Below are 22,008 nucleotides of genomic sequence, written 5' to 3'. Positions count from 1 at the left end.
GACGGTTTCAAGAGGAATGTTTTCGTTTTTTTGCGGTCAGTAAATTTAGAAAAATTACCGAGTTACAACTGGGGTTTTCAAAAGTATTCAAGAAAGCTCTGGCAATAGTAGAGGCTTCTGGCAATGTTTAATACGTTTTTAATAGTATTTAGAGATCTTTAGCATTTCCGAAATGGTTCTGGCAGTTTAAATAAATACTTGGAAAGTTTAAAACACTTGTAGAAGCTTATGGCGAATCGAAAATGGTTTAAAATTCTTATGAAAATATCTATGGAGTGTGGAGTCCTGCAAGCTTATTATATAACAGAAGGCTACACTTCCATTAAACGTTTGTTTGTCCTCCAGGAGATTGACATTGACAATCGATTGTATTGAGGTTTAGCTAACATAGTTTTGTCAAGATGGCGACTGGAGGACACACTTAAGTGACATTTCTTCTGAGCTAACAGTTAATTAAAAAATTCGTCGTTTAGTATGTCAGTGACCGATTTATCTTATAGATTGGTCCGGTTTGAATCTTATCGGGCGCATTCGTAACAAGCAAAACGTGTTAAAATAGCATTTTATCACCTAAAAATTCTGAGGTCTGGCGAAATTATCGGCATTAGATAAAAACGAATTTATTACCGCTTTCCCGTAGGATTTACGGGGCTGATTTTAGACGGTGGCTGGGAAATTAGGACGGTCGCAGCTGCGATAGCCAAACGGTAGTTTTTTTCTGCGCCCCTCGCAAGTTTTCGCTGCAATATCTCAAAAAAAAACTGACGGCTTTAAGGAGAGTTTCTTTTATGGTTAAAAGCCCGTACTTGTTAACTTTCAAGCCCACCGACAACTTAAAATAAAATAGAAAAACGGTGAGTCGTATCCGGTGGAATTATGAAAACCGGGAATAATCATAAAACCTTCCCGTGAAGCTATTCAGAGCTCGAAGGGAATTAAAGCGGAATAGATTTGGACGGAAAAAAACCTCGGGAAGGTTTAATTAACAAAACAAATGTTTGGGCTGACAAGGGCCCCGCAGTGCCATGAATTTAAACCGTTCCCGGATTTGGCCGGGGGCCCTAGAACAACCGATAATGATCGTTGTCTAATTCATATTAGAGCGGTTTTTGCGGTCGGATTAAATCGGGACGGTTAAATATTTAATCCCCCCACTCCTCAATTTAAATCGATTTCTGAATAAAACTGACCCCGAAAAATAACAGGGGCGATTCAATCGATATGACCCTTTACTGCTTGGAAGTCGTCTTACATAAACAGATCACCCTTTTTAAATTCCTTACAGGAGTTATTCGAGTACAAACTTTAAATTGGTTAAAACTCCCTAAAAAAATCCAACCAAGAGAAAATCAATGATTACTCTGTCAAATTGGGGTTAACCGAGCATAAGACGTAGAAAACTTTCATATACACAGTCACCTCAAACAGTTTAGGGATGGCTGACTTTTACAGCAAAATTCATGGCACAGTACGTACGTATAAGCAAAATAAGGGACGTTTCATCCCTTTAATAAAGCGAACAAATAGGCCTTGTAAACCCCGTCTCTATATACATTCTGCAACTGTAAATATATAAGTTCCCAGTCTAGCTTCTCGGGTATATTAAACTTGTCTACACTAAAATGTTCCTTAATAAATACATATAACTCGTTTTTTTTTCGTGCATGTATTGTATGGAACAGATAAAAGTTATTAGTCTTGTTGTTGAAACGCTAATGGAGCATTTCCGTGCATTGTTGTCCGAGACAAATGAAAGCGCAAAGAATAATTATCGTGGCTTGAAATTGATTTTTTTTTGTTTTAGCCGTAAAATGTTATCAAAGTGGTCACGTGCCGGTACACGAACCAATCAGCAACGTTTTATTTAAAGCCCTCTTGTCTAAAAGTACAACTTTCTGAAATGTTCTAACACGTTTGCTTGTCCTCCAGAAGATTAATATTGACAATCGGTTGGATCGGGGTCAGCGTAGGCTGGTCAATATGGTTGCTGGAGGACATATTTAAGTGACGTTTCTGCTGAGTTTCAACATCCTAAATCAATTTTAGGATGGTTTACGGCACTTTTAGAGAGTTTTTAAGACGTTTTCAGTAGTGTTTCTGGAATTTCCAAAAGTATTCGAAAAGCCTCTAGTAATTTTAAGCAAGTCTTGGAAGGTTTAGGACACTAGTGAAGGCTTTAGGCAAATTTTAATGCGTTTGTAGTAGTATTTAGAGATTTTAAGCATTTCCAAAACTGTTCTAGACACCTCTGGAAGTAAATGGGATAGTTTAAAATACTTGTAGAGGGTTCTGACAAAAGGCTTTCAGCAATATTTAGAAGCCTCTGAAAGTTTAAACAATTTTTGGAACATTATTTGTAGAGGCCTCTGGCAACTAACAAATAGATTATAGATTTGTTTGTCCTCCAAGAGATTGATATTGACAACCGGTTGGATCGGGGTTAGCGTAGACTGGTCAAGATGGCGGTTGGAGGACATACTTAAGTGACGTTTCTGCTGAGATTAAACCGGCGTTTAAACAGTTTCGACCTTTCAAATTTTATTTTTCTTATTAAGTGAGAAACATGTTTGGTGACCGAGTTAAATTTCTAGAAAGTTTTCCATTGTTAGTCAAAATTAACCGATTTGGAACGTTCGGCGGTTTGCTAAACTTTACAGGGTTCGATTTATGGAGATTGCTTTTTAAATAGCTCTACCACCCCTCCTCCTTTTTTAGCTCTTTGAAGAAAAATGCCAAAAGACCAATTAGAATTGGAACAATCGCGAAACGCTCGGAGTAGATTAGCGTGTTGGAAAATAATAAACGAGGAGGACTCTGGGTTGTCATGGCAACCTCTACGGTGTTTATACGCGATACGGCACTTTGTTAGCCGGCCGCAGCTGTCGGTGACAGGAGCCCCCTTTTCCCTCTAATTGCGACAGTAGCTCCCTCTATAGTGTTGCGAGTTTTTTCCGGTTTTTACAGGGATTTTGGGGGTAAAGTAAAAAAAAAAACACTTTTCACGACATGCTGTTTAATTCCCAGCCGATGTTAAATAATGCAAAATTGGATTCGAAAACCGACGACGCGACACGACCGCGTCGCCTGAGGGAATTTGCGGTCCCCGTTCGAATTATCGAGTGAATTTCCTGTCTGATACGTTTCATAATTTAGGATCGCATTTTTCGACGCGATTGCTTTTTAATAACCCCATCGACCTCGTATAATCAAAAAAAAATCCAGTAAATTGAACCTAACCTAACTAAATACAGTAAGGCCGCGTATGCGGTTATTGATCAGAGAACTAAATGGATTGGTCATCATCAATCAAAAAAAAAAGTAAAAAGCTACTTTTAACTGACGCTCTAAACCAGAAGCTGGTAATTATGGACTTTGTTTTCCTCTTGTTGATCGTTTATTACATTTTTATGACTGTAGTAACCATAATATTACAAGAAATGACAATCATATTCAAACCAATTGGGTAAAAATTAGGCTAGGCATTCGTTTTTACGCTTCATAGAGTGAGCAGAGCTCTTTTGACGTCACAATGACGTAATTTGACAGTTGGTCAAACCATTTTAGTAAAAACATAGTAGGCTTCTGAAGCCCTCTGACGGCCAACCAATTTGACTATCCATAGACATATAAAAGTCCATACTGTGTCAATCAAATAAGACAGTTTTGTCCGTTTTCCCAAAATTAGCTCTAGTTGAGTTGAAGGACAGCTTAGATAAGTTTAGACTGTGTTATTATGCACCTGATTTCTCATATTCACAACTTAAGTTAAGTAAAATTGACTTGAAAGTGTCGGGGAAACAGGCATTATTCAGATTCAACCAAACAGTACATGTGACAAGTGACAGTCACATATAGCAGCCTAGTAGACGTTAATGACATATGTCACCTGTCAACGTTGCTAAATCCACTAGTAGTCATCGAGAATTTAAATGGAGATTACCGACTTAATGGACGCACTCTAATTGGTTTGGATTGGTGTAAAAAAAGCAAATGTGACTCTATCTGTTTGTTTATACGGTTTTTGCATTTGCATACCGCGGACAAACTATTTAGGGCTCGCGTAATTCCGTGCCGGGGTTGTAATTAGAATAAAACCGCCCTTTTCGTATTTTTTTTTCCTGGATCGAACTCTCTCCAAAAGGGGATTATTAAAAACAAACAGGCCGCTTCGGGGCCGGTTTTCGCCCCAAATAAGCTTCTTTTTTGCCTCGTTCGTTTTGAATATAAACGCGGCATTACTAGAGAAAAGGGGTGGGGATTTGCTTAGCCAAGGAGTGGTTATTTTATTAAAAATAAAACCGCTCGTTGTGAAAATGCAAATTTCGGTGCTGACCGTTATTCGCTTAATTAACACAGTTTTGTTAATTATACGGGGTGTATGCATTTTAAAACGTGTAATTTGCTAGGTTATGTTTTTTAATTTTTTTCTAAGTTGAAGCCAGAAGTTGAACAAGAAGAAATAGTAGCAAAAAAGTGTAATTTTGGCAACGTTGCTATATGAGACTGTCGTCTAAAAACAAAAGTTAGCTAAATTTGTCAAAGGCCTCCAGACCCAACTGAAAACTTTCCAGAAGCCTTTACAAGTAAGCCTTTTAAGAATTTTTTAAAGTTGCCAGAAGCCTCTAGAGACATCTTGGATGTGTCATAAACCTCTAAATACTACTGGAAACCTCTCACAAAGTCCCAGAAGCCTTTGCCAGTGTCATTTAAAGAAACTTGACAATACCGTGGAGCAGTCAGGTGACTCGTTGCGTTGTTGCCAAAACTGCAAATTACAGACTACTATTATCACTGATGACATTTTATGGCTGTTGTGGATATTGACCGGTAATATAAACTGGGGAAAGTTCTAAAGTTAAATAAGAGGACTTTGTCTAGGGATTTTCCATGTTTTAATAGGATTCAAACTTTATGCTAATTCCACATCTCAGTGGATAGTAGTTTGTGATTGGTTAAAAAAAGCAGCCCTTCCTGCTTGTTTTTGACCAATCACAAACTACCAACAGTGATTTACTTTCCCAAGATTTGTGCAACAAAAATGCGATACTAATTAATCATTGTAGGGCTCTTTTAACAAACTCATCGATTCTTATCCGTCAAAAAAACGTAAATAAACCAGAAACTTGGATCATAAAGGAAAAAATAGAAGCGGGGAGGACAACGGTGTTAAACCGCGCTCGAGTAAACTTTGACATGGAACATTGACGGGCACGAAAATGGAGGAAAAGATTGATTAATGTATTATGAATGGCTCGAGTAATTAAAGTTTTCGGTAATTTCGAGGCGCAAACGTTAATGAATGGTTTTCAAAGGACCATGTGGCCCTGGACGTGGTATTAGGAAACTTTAAAGAAGAAACTTTGGGAGAGTTTCACGAAGAACTTTTGCATGTTTCAAGGGAGGACGTTTTAATTGTTTAATTGAGACCTGAAAATAGTAATTTGTCAAGTTTGAGGGGTTTTTTAGAGTGGTTGTAATTGTATAGCAAGTTTGCTTTTCACAGCGATGAAGGTTCCGAGTTTTTGAACATATTCCAATTAATTTAATCAGTTTGTTCTCTATATAATTGGAAATCTGCGGTAGTAGGTTAATAAGTAATTTGAAATGTTCATCCCTCTCCCCTAGAGAGCTTTTCATACGGTTCCCCTCCTCACCCTTTTAAATGAATAAAGAGGCAACTAGTTTACGCTATATTACTCGAGCAAACGACACGTAAATCCCTTGTACGGTAAACAGCTTATACTGAAGATTTTCCCAGGTGGATTTCCGTTTTGATGGGGATTTCCTCGCCGGAGAAACTTAAAGACTGTTTGGCTATGATTTTTTGATGAAGTCATAAGTGACGTGCCAAGTCAAAGAACGAACAATATTCAACAACTGTCGACTGTCAAAAATTACGTCATTTTGAGAGAGTTCTGTGTGTGTCTGAAAAATTGCGTGCAGGGTGATCAAAAACAGTCAATCACCATAATTTACACACCCTGTATACTGCAAGCAAAAACGCTGCTGCAATATTGCGGCACATGTGAATTTAGCATCACGCTGCAGTCATGTGACAAATGTTGGAGTAAACTAATTTGACAGATGACAGATTCTGTCACTTACTCAATGCTAGCCAGAAATTATAAACGTTAAGAACAATACCTTCTGCGTTTGTTTTGTCCTGTTTTTAATACATTCTAAGCGTTATCACCATAAATCCAGTGTGCGTAATTTAAATTCAAACCTCGTAATATCGAAAAACTCCCGATTCTGGAAGTTTTTCGGTTCGGAAACCTTCTTTTGGTCTCCGGTATTAATCTACGTCAATTACTGGAAACGAACCGATATATCTCCTCTCGGGTTCGAGACAGTTTGCCCGATCGGGATTGCGCTTCCTGGCCCTTCATTAAATCAGCCCCAGTTTTAAGTTATCTCCGTTTTTGTGCTGAATTGGCAAGGAAGGAGGGTTGAAGGGGGCGGGGGGCGTCACTCAAAATTAGATCGGAAATTTAATTTTACCCGGGCGACCTTTTTTTTTGTATAATCGCGACCACCGCGTCTAATTGGATTCCTTTCAATTCTAGACAAAAACCAAGATTGTCCTTTTTTATTCCCTACAAAAACCATTTGTCAGTCTTAAAACAAGTCCGGTCCTGCATTACAAAAAAGCAACTTTTCGAAACGTACTCTCGTGTGTCGTTTCTCTTTCCCCGGGTTGACACGTCACTGTTGGGGATAAAATTTACAGGTGCTTTAATCCCCGTCACCTCTCGACGTAAAATATATAGAGGACGGCAATTTTACGATGGCCCCAAAAGACGTGTCAGACACGCGACCGTAATTTTCTCCTTCTCTTATTTTTACCGAAATTCCATCATATGACCAGTTTGCGTTTACCCCAGTCTAGTGCGCCACTATTGGTCGACAGTGCGTTTGTGACGTTCATACGTAAGCGCGGACACTACTAACTGGTCCCAACTTTTGCCAAAAACTGGGACACGCTAATTATTGAGATAACGGGAACGACCGCAGAATCAGTGGCGTACTCAACAATTTTAAAGTTTCCGAAGCGAATTCCTGGAATAATCCTCGGCCGGAATATTAACTCGGAACGTGCATTACAAATTTCCCGGCTTATGTCTAGTAGCGCCTTCTCTCTCTCTCTCCACCTCACTTTTGCCTTAAATACGGACGAGTTCGGGAACATTCCCTAATTTATTCCTAATAATAACAACGACGGAAGTTTTGAGTGGCATGCGGCCCTCGAGGAATTATCCCGAACTTTCTGGCAACGTCCGGGATTGTGGTAGAGGCCTTTGGACACTGAAAATTGATGAAAAATTGAATTTTACAATACAAAAAATACATTTTTAAATAAAACCAGTACTGTATCCCAGCCTCTTAATTAATTAACTTGCAAACAGCAGAATTAGTTCTGATTATCGAATTTTTCGTTTTTTTTTTTTTCTCATTGTGCATGTACTTCACCTAAAAGGGGTGTTTTTTTTTTAGTGGGGTGAAAAGGGGGGCGAGTTCCGCCGCAGTTTCATTTGCTTGGGCTCCGCGAAAGAATTATGGCCCCATTTTTGGTACGGTGGCGCACCGCGATTTATGGCTGCGAGAGGTTTTACTTTGTCCCAACTCACCCTATTTTCCCCTCCTTTCCAACTATTGGAATTTACAAATAATGTTTCAGAGTTGAACATATTCAGGCGATATCTACTCTTTTCTACTGTTTTCAGACAAGGACAACAAACTCCTGAAAGTTGAAAAGAAAAATCGTGAGGGAGGGGTTGGAGAGGATCATTTCTCCCCGCAATTACCTCAAAGTGTCGGGAGTTCTAATTAGTTTCCCTGTTCCTGGGAGTTTCTTCGTTTCGTGACGTATCCGCCGTCACGTTTTTATACTTGCCACGTCCGGATTAACCGTCAAAAAAAATTTCATTAACCGATATTCGGTAAAAATTCGCAGGACCGTAATCGAGGAAAATTCAAATTTTGCGACCGACAAAAATGTCCCTGTCTCCTGTTAACCTATTTCTGGGGCGCATTTAAATACCCGGGGAAACGGAAGTGAAGAGAGGGTGACAAGAGGGGGGAGGCAAAGTGCAGGACTATTTTCCATACAAAAGGGGGCGGTTTTGTGTTTCAGCGTTGCAAATTAATTTCCCCCTTTTTGTTTGCGTTTACTAAACTCACCCTCCACGTTGTCCAAACTCAGATTAGTTTGATTTTTTTTTATAACCAAACTTTTGCTTCTTTTTAAAAAGGTTAAGACATTTAAATTCCCTTCTCATTTGCTATTAACTTAATTAGTTAAGCACTTGACAATTCAGTTAAAACGCAGTTACTTGATATTCTGCGGGTCTTTTTGCTAATTAAATAATTCCCAACTACCAAGCTTTTTTTATGTGAATCCAGTTAATTACAAAAAAGACTCGGACAAAGACAAAATAAAGGGAACAAAAGAAGACAGTGAGAGAGAGAATAATTTGATTTTGATTTTTGACTAGTTTAACACAGAAACCCCTTTTTTTATCATTCTAGTCGGTTTCGTGGAGTGGATTTTGACAGAAATCACTCTTGCATTGCATATAATCAAAACCCTATTTGTGGAAATGTAAAATCAAGTATGTTTTATAGTTTAATGGTAAGTCCAAATGTGCAGTATTTGCGTAAATGACAGCTCTGTTTGTAGTTTGTGATTGGTCAAAAAAAGCAGCCAGCTGAAAGCTGCTTTTTTGACCAATCACTGTCCTGGGATTTACGCAAATGCTGCACACGTTATGTGCATGTTTGTTACTTTAGAATGATTTTAATGCAATTCAAGTTTGTTTGATAGTTTGACAGTTTTGTGAAGAGTATTTTGACAGTTGACATTTCAATGACAGGCTAGAATACATGTCAAATAAGCCCATTCTTGCATTGCAAACAGTCCACACTCCATTCATGAAGTTTTAAACTACTGTTAACTACCTTAAATTGTTTTTACTGTAATTCAGGTGTGTTTTCTAGTTTTGTGGAGAGGATTTTGACAATTGACACTTTAATGACAGATTAGATTGTGACTACCATTTTTACTCCCAAAAAAAAAACAAGTGATCCGCATGATCTAATCGAGTTGGCCCATTTAAAGAAGGTCTTTCGGTGCGGAAAACGGGGTTGTTTGGGCTTGAAAAAAGGGACTGAAAGCACGTCTGTCTTCCATAATATAGCCACTTTATTCAACTACCTTTTATCTTTTTCTTGAAATTTCCAAGGCTATTTAAAGGGAATAGTCCAATTATTTTCGCGCCCTTCTTCAAATAGATTGGATCAATTTTTTTAATAAGTTTCATTCCGGGGGATTTTACGACCGATTCATTATTCACTTATTTGCTTATCCATTCTATCGCGAAACGGCAGCCGACAAAAATAACAAAACGCCGAACAGTAATGAATCCAATATGGCCCCCGGTCGACGTAACTGGATATTCAATTATTTACCTGTGTCATGAATATCCACGAACAAATGGAGTTAATAAAGACATATTGGACAACGGCCAGTTTTTGAAGGGGGAAGGGGGAAATTTTGCTTTTGGGACATGTCCCCGTACGTTAATTAGCCGGGACGTGGAAATGTGTACGATTTCCCAACTTTAAATGGATTAAAATTTCATTTTTACGACGTTTGTCTATAGTAGAGCAAAAAATTAATTGCTTCTATTTTGACGCCTCCTAGCGGCCAAATGGTTACACTTAAGCCCAAAGGAAGACTAAATTTGACATTTTCAGCCATCATCTACTATTTACAAGCTGTAATAATTTTAACAAAAATAATTGTTTAGTTCAGTAATAATTAGCCTTAAATTATGTCTTTTTACACGAGTTTCCCATAAAATTAAACCTTTCAAAGCGATGAAGGTTGGGACTTTTCCAAATTCCTGTTTGTTTTGACAGACAGAGCAAATGTCAGCTAAATGTCAAACATGAAGCAATGTTGCCAAATAAGTAAAATAACCGCCCCTAAACATTATTGAGACTTTTCAAATAAATCATTTGCGAATTTTCGAAGAGACAGAGGCGATAATCGGCCGCCATTTGCAATTTACTACAGTGTGCGACATCTGTTTCCCTGTGATAAGCCATTACCGAAACCACACACGCATCAAATCGAATTTGTAAACTAATCAAAACTGAGTAATCGTCCAATATGTCCTAATAAACCACAAACGGATTGAACGTTCCGTTATCAAAAAGAGGTCAATTTATCCGCTTCTCTCTTGGTTTTGTGTGTAAAAGTGAGATTAACATATATACATCTGACAGCTGTACTCGTGTGTCACCTGTCAAAAACCATTCCAATTTGGTTCGATGCAAATTCAATTTTGGGCTAAGTACTTTTTGTGGCCTCTCCTCGCAAAGCTAAATCCTTCCATCCACGTCACGTGTGAGAGAAAGAGACAGAGACTAGAAAATTTAATAGGGTTTTTATCCTCCGGGTCGGCAAAAAGTTGTTTTGCTTTAAAGAGAGAGAGAGAGAGGGGAACACGGTAAATTTACTTCAGTCGGAGTGCCGACGTTACTTTACCTTTTTGCCCTTATCGTTGTATTACAGATTGAGCCCTTTACGTTTTCGTACTTTAAAACTTTCAAGAGGACAAAAACTAGGTTAAGTAAAAATCAATTAGTGTATTTTTGTCCTGCTCTAGCATTTCATTTACGTGGCCCTAAAGTTCTCTTTTGTCGGCATTACACAGACACACTTAAGTAAAATAGATGGGCGAAACGTGTCTGCCACCCGGCAGGGGGCGCACACCTGTAAATATTCCATAAACTCCAAAATTAACATGCAAATTCGGCCCTTCTCGTTTAGAATGTAATTATTAATACGCTTTTAATATTAAGGAAGTCAGGGTCGTGCCCGGTTAATTTCAAACGTGTTTCTAGTTAATTTGGCCTAATTAGAAGCAGTGTCATTGGAACTTTTTCCAGAAATTGCCAAGTAAACAGCAAAAGCAAAAAAACAACCACATTTTCACCCTAGATTAGTCCCTAGAAACCCTTGCAAAGAAATTCTATTTACCGGAAGATTATACGTGTACACCCCCGCTCTCAGTATAATTACAAGAAATGGGGACGCGTTAAAGATAAGAAGCATCCCCCTTACCCTTTAACCGCTACTAAAATTTGGGGGGTGTCAAGTTTTAGGGTTGGAAAATCCATTATCCGGCCGGATTGATATCGTTCGATTCGCAGGGCAGGCTATAAAAATCTCGCGGTCGGAAAATTTGGTTATCAGTTTGTTTACGAGCCCTAAAACGGATTTGCAAGGGCAGAAAATCGAATTTGTAGAAAACCAGCTGGGGCGGTGTGGTTTATACTACTCCAGTCTCAAAAAAAAATGGCTTAATCACTTGTCCTGTGACTACCAAGTTAACCTTTTTTAATGAATAAATAAAAGGGATAGTAGCAAACAGTGAAATAAAGAAGCAGATTTATCAGATCTCCCTTGTTCTTAACCTTGTTAAAAGAAACATAAAGGATGTTTGTAAGACGGACTACTCTCGCACTTACGCCACCCTCAGACCGTAGGCAATATTTTACAAGACCCTTAGAGGCACTAAATTTCGCCCTTTTTCCTTCATTTACTTAATTGAATTTATTGTTTCCAGAATGATTGCAGCAGTTGTTGTGATTTGGTAGCTCTAAGAAATATACACGAGAAATGAGAGGCGAAAACCACCTTTTAATTATACACTAAAGTGTTATTGACGTTGCAAACTTTATTGAAACAACAAACTCTGCAATATTATTTGCATTAGTAAATTACGTGACAGTGTTGCCTGTTTTTTTTTTTGATTTATACCTGTCAGAAATTCAACATGCTATAAAATAATGTTTTAATTCGTCTAGTGCACGCTATGTGTACAAAACCATCCATATAAATTTGTATTTAAAAAAAATTACCATCATAATTTATTAAATTACGAAATAAATGGAAAAATAGTATTAAATTAGTGTTGACCAAGACACGAGCATGGCCTATCTATGTACCACACTTGATGATTCATAAGTGACAGCGTTGACATTGATGACAGCTCAACAGACGCACATTGCCGTCATTTCATTGGTTGGCAATATGACATTCATTCTAAAATCAACTCAGGCCGTGACTAGTAATTATGTCAGTAAATTATTTATATTTTAGTGATTTTTTGTTAAAGAAAACTAGACTTGGTGCTATTAAAACACTAGAAAACGTGCCTTCAGACTGATTCTGATGTTGTGTGTGCTTTTTTGCTAAAGATCGACTTGCCAAAAAAGCTGTTGCGAATGGTGGAAGCAAGGAAAACTATGTTGCTGTATCATTTTGATGCTGTACATGAAGGTTCCCACCGGTTTATTACTAAGGTAAGCTTCTAATAAATAACATGTAACTGAAGGCTAAATGTTAAAAAAATTTGTAATTTTCTTTGAAGTCACGTGACTAAACTGACTAGGCCGTGTGCAACGTTGTCATGTTGCCACTTTGAGTTGTGTGGACAGGGTTGTCGGAATTTGTAACCTAATTAACCTCAAATGATTTCTAATCATTTTGAAATTAATTCTCAAACACTTCAATCCATTACTACTCGTTTCCCTAACACTCTTTTTAAATACATTTTTGAATGTGACAGCTCAGGTGCAAAAAGCCACAGTCAAAACAACAATGAGCCAAGTGTTTTTAGCTATTAAAATGATAATTGCTCTTCTAAAGGTTTTAAAGCTCAATTTTGACCCAATCGTAAACCGTCAAATTAGATTCGTCCTCCTGGCACGTGATCCTTTCGTAAGTTATATTGGCGTTGGCACGTGACCTGAATACCATGACACCTCCTGTGCCTTTCCAACCACCCCCTTCACGAAGGGCGTAAATAACGATATTACGTCTTGATGGCGATATCCGATTTTGAGCCGTTGGGCTAAGGGCGATGACAACCCTTAGTAGGCTGGGGGCGAGGGGAGGAGGTTATTTGATCAGGCTAACTAATTACAAAGTCCGGCCCTGCGAAAAGGGTCAGGGCGAGGGCATCGAGCACGACAGGTCTATGCGGTTAACGAGGTGTGGATTAACTGAATTCGCGCTGGATTTTCTAACGTACAAGATGGAGGCCCTTAAAAAAAGAACACGTCTAATAAAAGGGTTTAATTTAATTACACGCCAGTGTTTTCACCTCTCGTCCAAAAGATAAATAACGGCCCATTCCACCGCCTTCTTTACAAGAAAGCCTAGAATGTGACTTTTAATGGCGGCGTTATCGGATTTTTTTTGTACACAAACCTATGGAGATGCAGTAGAAAATATGTTTTTTTTTATTTTTTCGTGTAGTTGATTAGAAGTTGTGAGTGAAAAATCAAAGAACGCTTCATTCCTGATCCAGATATGTATAGATATGGCTTTTTATACCCAATAAAGTCCAGCCAAAGCAAGTTTGGTTAGAACCCTTTGTCTCGGAAAGTACAACAAACTAATGTAAAAACTGCTCAATCAAAGAAAATTTGGAAATCCTTGAATCTAGGTAAGCAAAACTGATAAATGGGTTTTATATTATTACCAAGACCTTTCTTTTAAAATGTAAATGTGCCAATAGAACTTCTAAAAGCTGTCCTGTTTCTTCAGAGTAAACCTTTGTTGCTCTCAAAATGCAGGCGGCCTCAAAATGTAACTCACATAAGTCACATACCAATGTATTGTAAGAGGCAATAAGTTTACTGAATGAGAAAGCATATTGTACTTACCACTGAGTATTGTGTTGGAGTAAAATCATTCCAGTTCAAAGCTTTCAACCACTGTTGGGTTCGAGCAGGGTCTTTTGGAAAGTAAAAGACTGACACTTTTGGGCCTTTCATCAAATTGCTTTTAGAAATTTGGCAAACAACCAGTGGACGGCATATTGTAGAGGCAATAGAATTTAAGTTAAAAAACCAACCACAAATTATAGAACAATGAAGGAACAATAACAATAGTGATAACATAATAAAATGAACACAAACTACACTTTCACTAGAACAATAAACATATAAACAACAATTACTTTGGCAAGTAATCCCAAGTCTTGACTTTAAACCTTAAAAATTAATTTAATCATCCAAAAACTCAATTTCCACAATACAAACAAATGCAAACTGTCAATCCCATATTTCGGCCATATTGGAATTTTTGGCATGCACCTTCTTGGCTTTCTTGTACAGAGGGCGGTGCCCATTCCCATCGCTTTTGGGGGGGAAACAAAAGAAAATGATTGATTGCCGTGGCCATATTGTTTTGCGGACGGTCCAGTTTTGTATTATACGCAACGGACATATGTGAATTTTGACGTTTAAGGGTCAGCAAAAAGGGTCCAGCATTGCAAAATACAAAGCGGACAAAACAAAGAAACCATGTTCCCTAAATTGTATCGGGATGTTTTTAGGATACGCCACTGACGTTACATTATTATTGAGCCAATTTGTGTCAGTATTCTGGACAGATGGTGGATGTATAGTACCGTTTGAAAGTCCACATGTGCAGTATTTGTGTAAAACGTTTGCGTAGTGTGATTGGTTAGAACAAAAGCAGCTTACAACTTGCTGGTTTTTTTGACCAATAACAACTCGGTTATTTTGACCAGTAATTTACATAGAGACAATCGGATGAACTGTACGATTTACTGATGACGGAAAATGTAACTTTGATCTGGGTCAAAGCGGAACGACATGGTCGAAAACCCAATAATCGAAACCAAAGTGGTCGGTCGTCACGTTTCCGGGTCAAATTCCGCGTTTCTCGCTTTATTGAAAAGTTAACATAACAATGGCGCAGAAACGGAACGGCAATTCTTCATGCCGGTTGCTCTATCTTGAATATGACTATCAAACGGTCTTGTTGTACTAGTCAGTAAATTTATTGGGGGAAAATAAAGCATTGTGTTCGGCGCGCCCGTATTGTGTGCCAGAGAGAAGCTATAAATAATATTGGGAGCCCCCAAAACGTTCAAGCGCTGATGTAACCGACCTTTGTACAAGAGCCAGCCGATTACCGATCAATTCTTCCGTCATGATTTGCTCTTGAGTCAATAAAGCTCATTTATGCCTACCATCACCACTCTTATTAATGGCAACAATGGTTTAGTTGCTTCAAACTGTTCTTCAAGAATTAGTAAAATCTTAACCTAGAAAAACATAAAAAATGCATCATTAGTGCGGCCCAAAAACTTTTCAGGCCCGGACCAGCACAAAAAAAATTTTTCCCACTTTTCATTATGCATTTCCTCCGTACCCATTTAGCGGCCTAGAGAGAAATTACCGAACACTTGTGACGTGGGGGGTAAAACAAAAGTTTGCGCGGAATTTAAATAAAACTCGAGCGCAAATTCGTTTTATATTCGCTCCCCGGTTCTGAAATTATATTTTACGACAAACAGATAATAAAATTGTCGCCCGTGGTGGGAGGGGAGCTGTTATATAATAAAATTTACCCCCGTTTCGGTCTCATTTATTATGCAAAATTGTTTTTACAACTAGTGCCGTAATTGTTGCGGAAGCGGCAACCGTGTATTAGTTGATCAAATTACGCCACACAACCACGTGACTTTCGTTAAATATCTCATAAACTGTTGGTCTGTGGTCGATTTTGTACAAGATAAGCCAGACACATCAGGTCTGTTTGTCCTCCAGGCTGGCCAAAATGGCAGCTGGAGGACATCACTGAGTGACAGTTTCTCAGGCTGTTACGTAAAATAACTTGAAGTAGTTTTTAATAGAAAATGTTGCCATATTTACTTCAACCAAACTAGAAAATTACAATTTACGCCATTCCGCATTCAAACTAGATAAGTTTTCCCTCAAGCCAAACTTCCATCCAGACCGACAAATAGAAACTTAACAAAAGCGAGTTTGGCTTTGTGAAATATAGTATGTGAAGGTATTTTGACGACTTCCGAACTCGTAGAATCGATTTTCAACTTTACGGAGAGGTGACAGTGGGGCCACCCTCCCCCAGATTCTAGTTCGAAAAAGAGGAAGTTTACACCAAGAAATACCAATAAAATTTAGTTCAAAGGGACCAAATTGTTCTAGCCCCACTATACCGGAACGTTAAGAAAACTTTTTTATTAATAATAAGTTTCGAGGATATTCAGATGGCGCCCATATCGATCCCTTTTCGAGTTGCCCCTTAACAGGTGCCGAAAATCGCGGAACCGGATTAAGGAGATTTGTTTTTGAATTTGGCTTCTTGAAAGTTTTATAAGTGCGAAGTCGCGGAAATTGCAACTAAACTAAAAGTTTCGAATTTTTCCACTGAAGCTTTGAAGGGTTTTAATCTTCAGGCCGAAACGTACTCGACTTCAGTCAGGCTTAATCCACAAATAGAATCCCGTCAATTAAAAATTAACAACTTTCCAGTTCATTTGTGGCAGTAAACTCAGGCGGTTTTACAGATAATAAAGAAAGTAAAGGGCTTGAGAAAATGAAATTTTATTTTTCTTGACTTTATAGATAATTGTTCTTTGAGCATATTTCATCTAGAGTGACGCTGTCTGATTCAAACAACTAGTATTGGGACTTAAGAAACAGCTGAAGATGACAGTTTACTAAAGCTCTCATTAGGCAATAAAAATGGAGGAACCAAACGACACTTGTCATCAACCGTTTTCTTGTTTTCAAAGTAACCACAGACTTAACCTAAAACATCTTAGGGTGTGTTGAAAGCAAAGGGCGCGGCCCTTTCAGTTTCGCAGCTTAGCGTCGTAGAGCTGCAGTAATTACGCAAAAGCTTAAATTCATAACTAGCAACAGATTAGCGGGGGATTTAAATGGGAATTATTGACGTCGCTAAGGGATGTTTCCGATTTATCTCGCGGCCAGGTCGCCATTTATTATTTTCTACCCCAACTTTATGATAAACCGGCAACCATTAATTTCCTTTTAGTAGCGAATTACAAAAGGACCCAGCTACAATCGTACAGGGTTAATGTTAGTTCTGATTAGGGCTGAAATACACTAACACAATTGTTCATAGCATGAAAAACGACTTTTTAAAAATATGTTAATATGTGAAGAGGTTGAAGGTGGAAAGTAGAAAGGGCTCTGGGGTCTGGGACGCAATTATGGAACAATGACGGCGTCAAAGGAAAAGTTTCCGGCCCTTTAAGCGAGCTGAAAATTCTTTTACTATTACAGTTTTAAAGCTTTACTGCAACCAGTATAAGTGTGATTACACGTCTAATACACAAGTCAATATTTAAAGGGCCCCTCTTGACATCTTCCTCGGTGGATTTCAGGCCTCGATCCTTTTAAAACCGCCGACAATATTAAAGTGAAATTAAGTCTATTCCGATTCTCCCGAAGGATATACACACGCGTCACCGCCCCCGGATATATCCGGCGCTTTATTGGGTTACGCGACAGCTTCAACCTGATTCCCGAGGGAAAGCTTAAAGATAACAGGTTTAGTGCTTGAACCACCCTGTACAATGAGTTTGGGCCACCCTGAACAAGCAGCTAGTCGATAAACTGTAGTTGACTAGAGTGTTTCAGAGATGGCGCGTACTCTCCCTGAACCGAGATTGTATCTGTCCTTGTCTAGCTTGTAGAGGCAGACAAGAACATTCAATCCTGCTGAATTCTATCACTTACTTCACTGTCAAATATCAGAAATCTGTGGCATTTGTTTTGTTGATAAAATGAAAATGGCTGCCGTTGCAGAATTATATCACAACCAAGGAATAATGTTAATTTTGTGATTTTTAATTAAATTTTCCACTTGAAATCGGGAGTTTAGTGTGGTTTTTCAAGCCCCTGACCGGCTGAGACGGTTTTTAGTGGTGTGCTGTGGTCCGAAAGTGCTAAAAATCTCGTAAGTTCGACCAGATTTTTGTGTGGTTATGTGCATTTTTATTGTTTGTTGATAGTCACATCTGATTGTTTGTAAACCCCTAAGTACCCCAGTGGGTTGTTTTCCTTTATTTAGACACAGTTGGTTTTGTTTGTTTCAGAGAGGGTTCCCAAAATTTTGTTAACACTCTACACAGCAAAGAATTTCCTCCATTGGAGGCAGACTTAGGTCACCCATTATTTGTTTAATCCTGGTTTAGCTGTCAGCACAAGACCATAATGATAAGCAGTTGCTTATACTTGCAATTCAATTTGCCCAATGATTAGATTTGGATGCTTTCGCAAGTTTTTTCAGTTTTAAGTATGCCTAAGTATCACTTACTCAAACTTCAGTTAATTCTAGAGTAGCAATTTTTAGTCTAATAATTTCTAGTCATGTATCATTGACTCCAAAGGTGTAGGAGAGAACTAGATAGGAACTGACTGAGATAGGGTAGTTTTTTCATTACCAAAACATCCAACTTGTAGAATATCTGGAGACAGGAGGCAATAAAACCACTTAAACATCCTTAAACTGTCTGAAAGAAATTTATATTAAACATTCCAGAATGCAAGGACTATTGACATTTTCTGAATTTTATAAAGTGTGGATTAGCATAGTCTGTAGAATTGTGTGGAAAAATTTGTAGTTATTGAGCTTGCAAGGATTTTTACAATAACTAGTAAGTCCACATGTGCTGTATTTGTGTAAATCATCACAGTGGGTAGTTTGTGATTGGTCAAAAAAAAGCTAGCACTAGAAACTGTCTGTAAATTACACAAATACTGCACATGTAAACTTACTATATAACCTGCCAAATCCCCCTGTACTTTTCAAAAAGGCTAAAAAAACTGGGAACAGTGACATGTTTAATTAACTTTTTTTGGCTGGGGACCCTAATTCCATTTTCCTGTTCCCCAGGTGTCCCACAATTTATCATGGCCGTCCTAATTAATTTTACATCAATCGCTCAACGCCATTAATATAAGTAAGGCTTTTAAGGGATGATTAATTCCTGCCTATTGCTAATCAAGTTTTGTTTTGATTTCAGGTCTGGACGGTGGCAGGACTCTTGAAAGGTCCAAATCGGTAAGTTTTACGTGTTCTAGCCCTTTTCATCCATTCGGTTGTCACAGTTTTCCTGCATCATTCACCGTAAGATTTACACGGAAATCTAGCAAAGAGTTCAGTGTTGAGTAAATTTATTCTGGTTCGAATGCGAAAGGACGGGCGCAGCTCTTAAATCAAACGGATTAGGGACGTTCCGTCTCTTTTTATCCCCTGTATAAAGCAAAAACAGGGCATAAATCAAGTTAAAAAGACAAGAGGCAGTTAACTAGGTGGAAATTTTTTTTTGGAAGGGAAATATGTTCGGTTGTAGCATAACATACAAATCGATCTGGATGTGATTGTGTGCCACATGGCAACGGGAATCCAGCCGGAAAAATTGTTTGAGTGGGAAATTTTTCGCTCTCTGGAAGCGAGAAAGTGATCGGTTTGGCTATTTTAGTCTTTTTTTCCGGATCCTATTGTACCAAAAATGGACTTTAAAAGCCATATTTTACTTGGATTTCTATACAATAGGGCATTGGTCTCATAAATATTTATCAATTTTGTAAAGAATTTTCTTGACAATCAACTGGTAGAAGTTTTGTGCCCTCTCTAGGTTACTTGTTTTTTTTTGCTTAACAATTTCCTCTCCGCCTTTTTAGGGACTTAATTTAAACCCCCCAATTTAAAGTTAATTTAATGGTACAAAATTGGGGGCAAAAAGGGTTGAGCCTGAAGGTCTCCAGAGGAGCATTTAATTCCGTTTTAACAGTTTCGAACGAATGACATTTCCGGACGTATTGATTGTGTACATAGCGCCCTCTGGCGAGTTGGGTAGGCAGTAAAGGCAGTTTTGTGGAGCAAATTGATTTTTACTAGAAGTTTTCCTGTATTGATTCTAGATCTAGAGTCGGTATTACAGATTTCGGTATAGAGGACGCCACCAGTTACAGCACGCTACCACAGAGTTGTCAGCTTTATTGATCCTTATTGGAAAATAGGTTTTAGCCCTTATTGCAGGTTTCGTTGGTGAAGAATGGCGCCCCTAGTACATACTAAATTCTTTAGGAGTTAACAAGTGAGGGTGTAGATGGCGCTAGCTCTAGTACAACAGCTTTCTGTGATAGGTCGGTTGTTACAGGTTAGATGGCGCAACTAATCCTAGTATCTACCATTTTTTATTTGAAGGTTGTATGTAGGTTTTATTTCAACCCTTAAGGGGCCCATCCCCCTAGCGTCGATCCACGGAGCGAATCAATTATTAGCTGCCTGTCGAATTTCATTCGGACTGAACTAATATTACATAAAGCGTCGGACAATTCCATTAGCGTGTTGCCGCATCAAAGTTTATATTGCGGGGTTGCATTATAAATTAATTACCTGGCACATGACATCGAGTTTCGCAACTTGATACAACACCAACCTCCGTGTTTTTGAATGGGGACGGTCAATAATGGGACATTTGACCGGTTTGATGCGGTTTTTGTTTCACTGTCACGTGGTTGAGTGGGTTTATTTGGCTCAGTAAGGGGGTTGGAACCAATCAGCGTCAAGCTGGTTTTTTTCCAGTCTCGCTTCTACTTGGTTACATTGATTGTCCCGTTCTGTATACTAATTAGCTCTCAATGAACACAAAGGGCATCGGATACTAAGTGCTGCCGCATTAGGCGGTAAGACAATCTGTGGGCAAACATCCGCTGAATACATAGATATGTCCATTAGTTTGCTTGGTTACACAAAACCTAGACCATAACAAGCAAATACCCGCCATTTTGGCAGACAATGGCAACGTCCTAATTGAGCTTTTGTTGCCATATCCAGTCTAATAATGGCAAATTTGCATCAAACGTACACGCACATTCAGCCGTAAATTATTGAAGAAAACCTTTTCAAACCAAAAGTAATAAACGTCCAACCCTTATCAGTTTGTATAAATAATAAATCGAAACTGTTATAGCATCTGTCACGGCTTCAATTAACCTTTTAATCCCCCACCCTCCTTCTCTCTCCTAGGAGGACGTCAGAAAACTCTTTCTCCAAAAAATAATCTATCACCTTTTAAGAAAGACGGGCACAATAAAAATTCCCTCAAAATAAACCGCTGACAACGGCGTCGCGGAGCGCCATCTCTATATTAAATCGTGCATATTTCATGAGAATGGGCCACATAATTTCGCGAAAAACGTTATTGCTTCACCCTCCCCCAACCCCAAAAACTCTCGTGGGACTTGTTTGAGTGCGAGGGGGCGTTAAAGTGCCGACTGAAATTTTATTGGCCACTTTTTTGTTTTGACGTTGATTGACAGTATGCATTTAATTAGTAGGGTAAAACACAGATGGCGCTGAATGAAATTTACTTAATTGAAGGGTTTACGATTGCCAGTTTTTCGTTTCGAGAGGATTTTTGTTTTTTAAACATAAGATTTGTAATAGATTAAGTAAACTTAAATGCTGATGTATTTACATGTATCTAACCTAAAATTTTACAGATTTTTCATGTCATTGTAACAAGAGAGAGAACTGGACTTGGAAGTGATTAGTAGCTTAACAATTTTGGGTCAAACATAATTAAATGACAAATCACATTTAGCATAATTTGTGCTAGTATGATTCCCTTTTTTTTGTTAAACTAATCTGTAAGATTGCGTTTCAATTCTTGTTTTAGAATAAGCGAGACAAAACTATGTAAATAGAGTAAATTGGCCAGCACACACCCATACACATGAAGCTCCGTTCAAATATTTAAGCCTCAAGGGGCCTTACATTTGATTAATTAGCCCCGCGTTCTCTCTATATCTCTGCGGAATCCGTCATGCCGTTTTCGTGCTTAAGCAAATCGGTTTTAATGAATTAATTGTAACCGAGAGAAGCTTGACGGCAACAAAAGGGAGGGATTTGAAATAGTTGACGGCTTGTCCTGGCCGACAGGAAATATTTAGTTAATTACCGGGAACGAAAGGGTGTAAAAAAGAAACAAAAGAAAGTCGTTGTCCATTACCGATAATTACGAATTCAATCGGAGAAACTTGAGCCTGTCACGAACTGAAGTTTCCCTATCCGAGGAGTTCTTTAATGCTACGACCTTGTTAAAATCCACT

At 38.4% G+C, this 22,008-nt stretch overlaps 2 protein-coding genes across 12 annotated transcripts in view; one reads left to right on the top strand and one right to left on the bottom strand.

The window, feature by feature from the left end:
- The window catches only part of Lar (tyrosine-protein phosphatase Lar), a 118,562-nt gene that overhangs the window by 3,184 nt on the left and 93,370 nt on the right, over positions 1-22,008 (top strand). For 10 of the 11 annotated variants that reach the window (XM_081987749.1, XM_081987743.1, XM_081987746.1 and 7 more), the window contains exons 1-2: positions 17,658-17,842; positions 18,912-18,949. The gene's annotated coding sequence lies outside the window, so the exon portion shown is untranslated. Of the gene's footprint in view, positions 1-17,657; positions 17,843-18,911; positions 18,950-22,008 lie in introns of those variants that run through there. The other variant, XM_081987741.1, reaches the window with a different exon arrangement.
- Positions 1-22,008, bottom strand: part of Rrp47 (Ribosomal RNA processing 47) — a 126,808-nt gene that overhangs the window by 17,584 nt on the left and 87,216 nt on the right. The gene's annotated exons all lie outside the window — the stretch shown is intronic.

This window comes from Ips typographus, linkage group LG10 (genome assembly GCF_016097725.1).
Source record: "Ips typographus isolate SLU linkage group LG10, UJ_Ityp_2.0, whole genome shotgun sequence".
NCBI lineage: Eukaryota > Metazoa > Arthropoda > Insecta > Coleoptera > Curculionidae > Ips > Ips typographus.
Note: the sequence above shows the minus strand (reverse complement) of the source record. Positions and strands in the feature narration are given on the sequence as shown.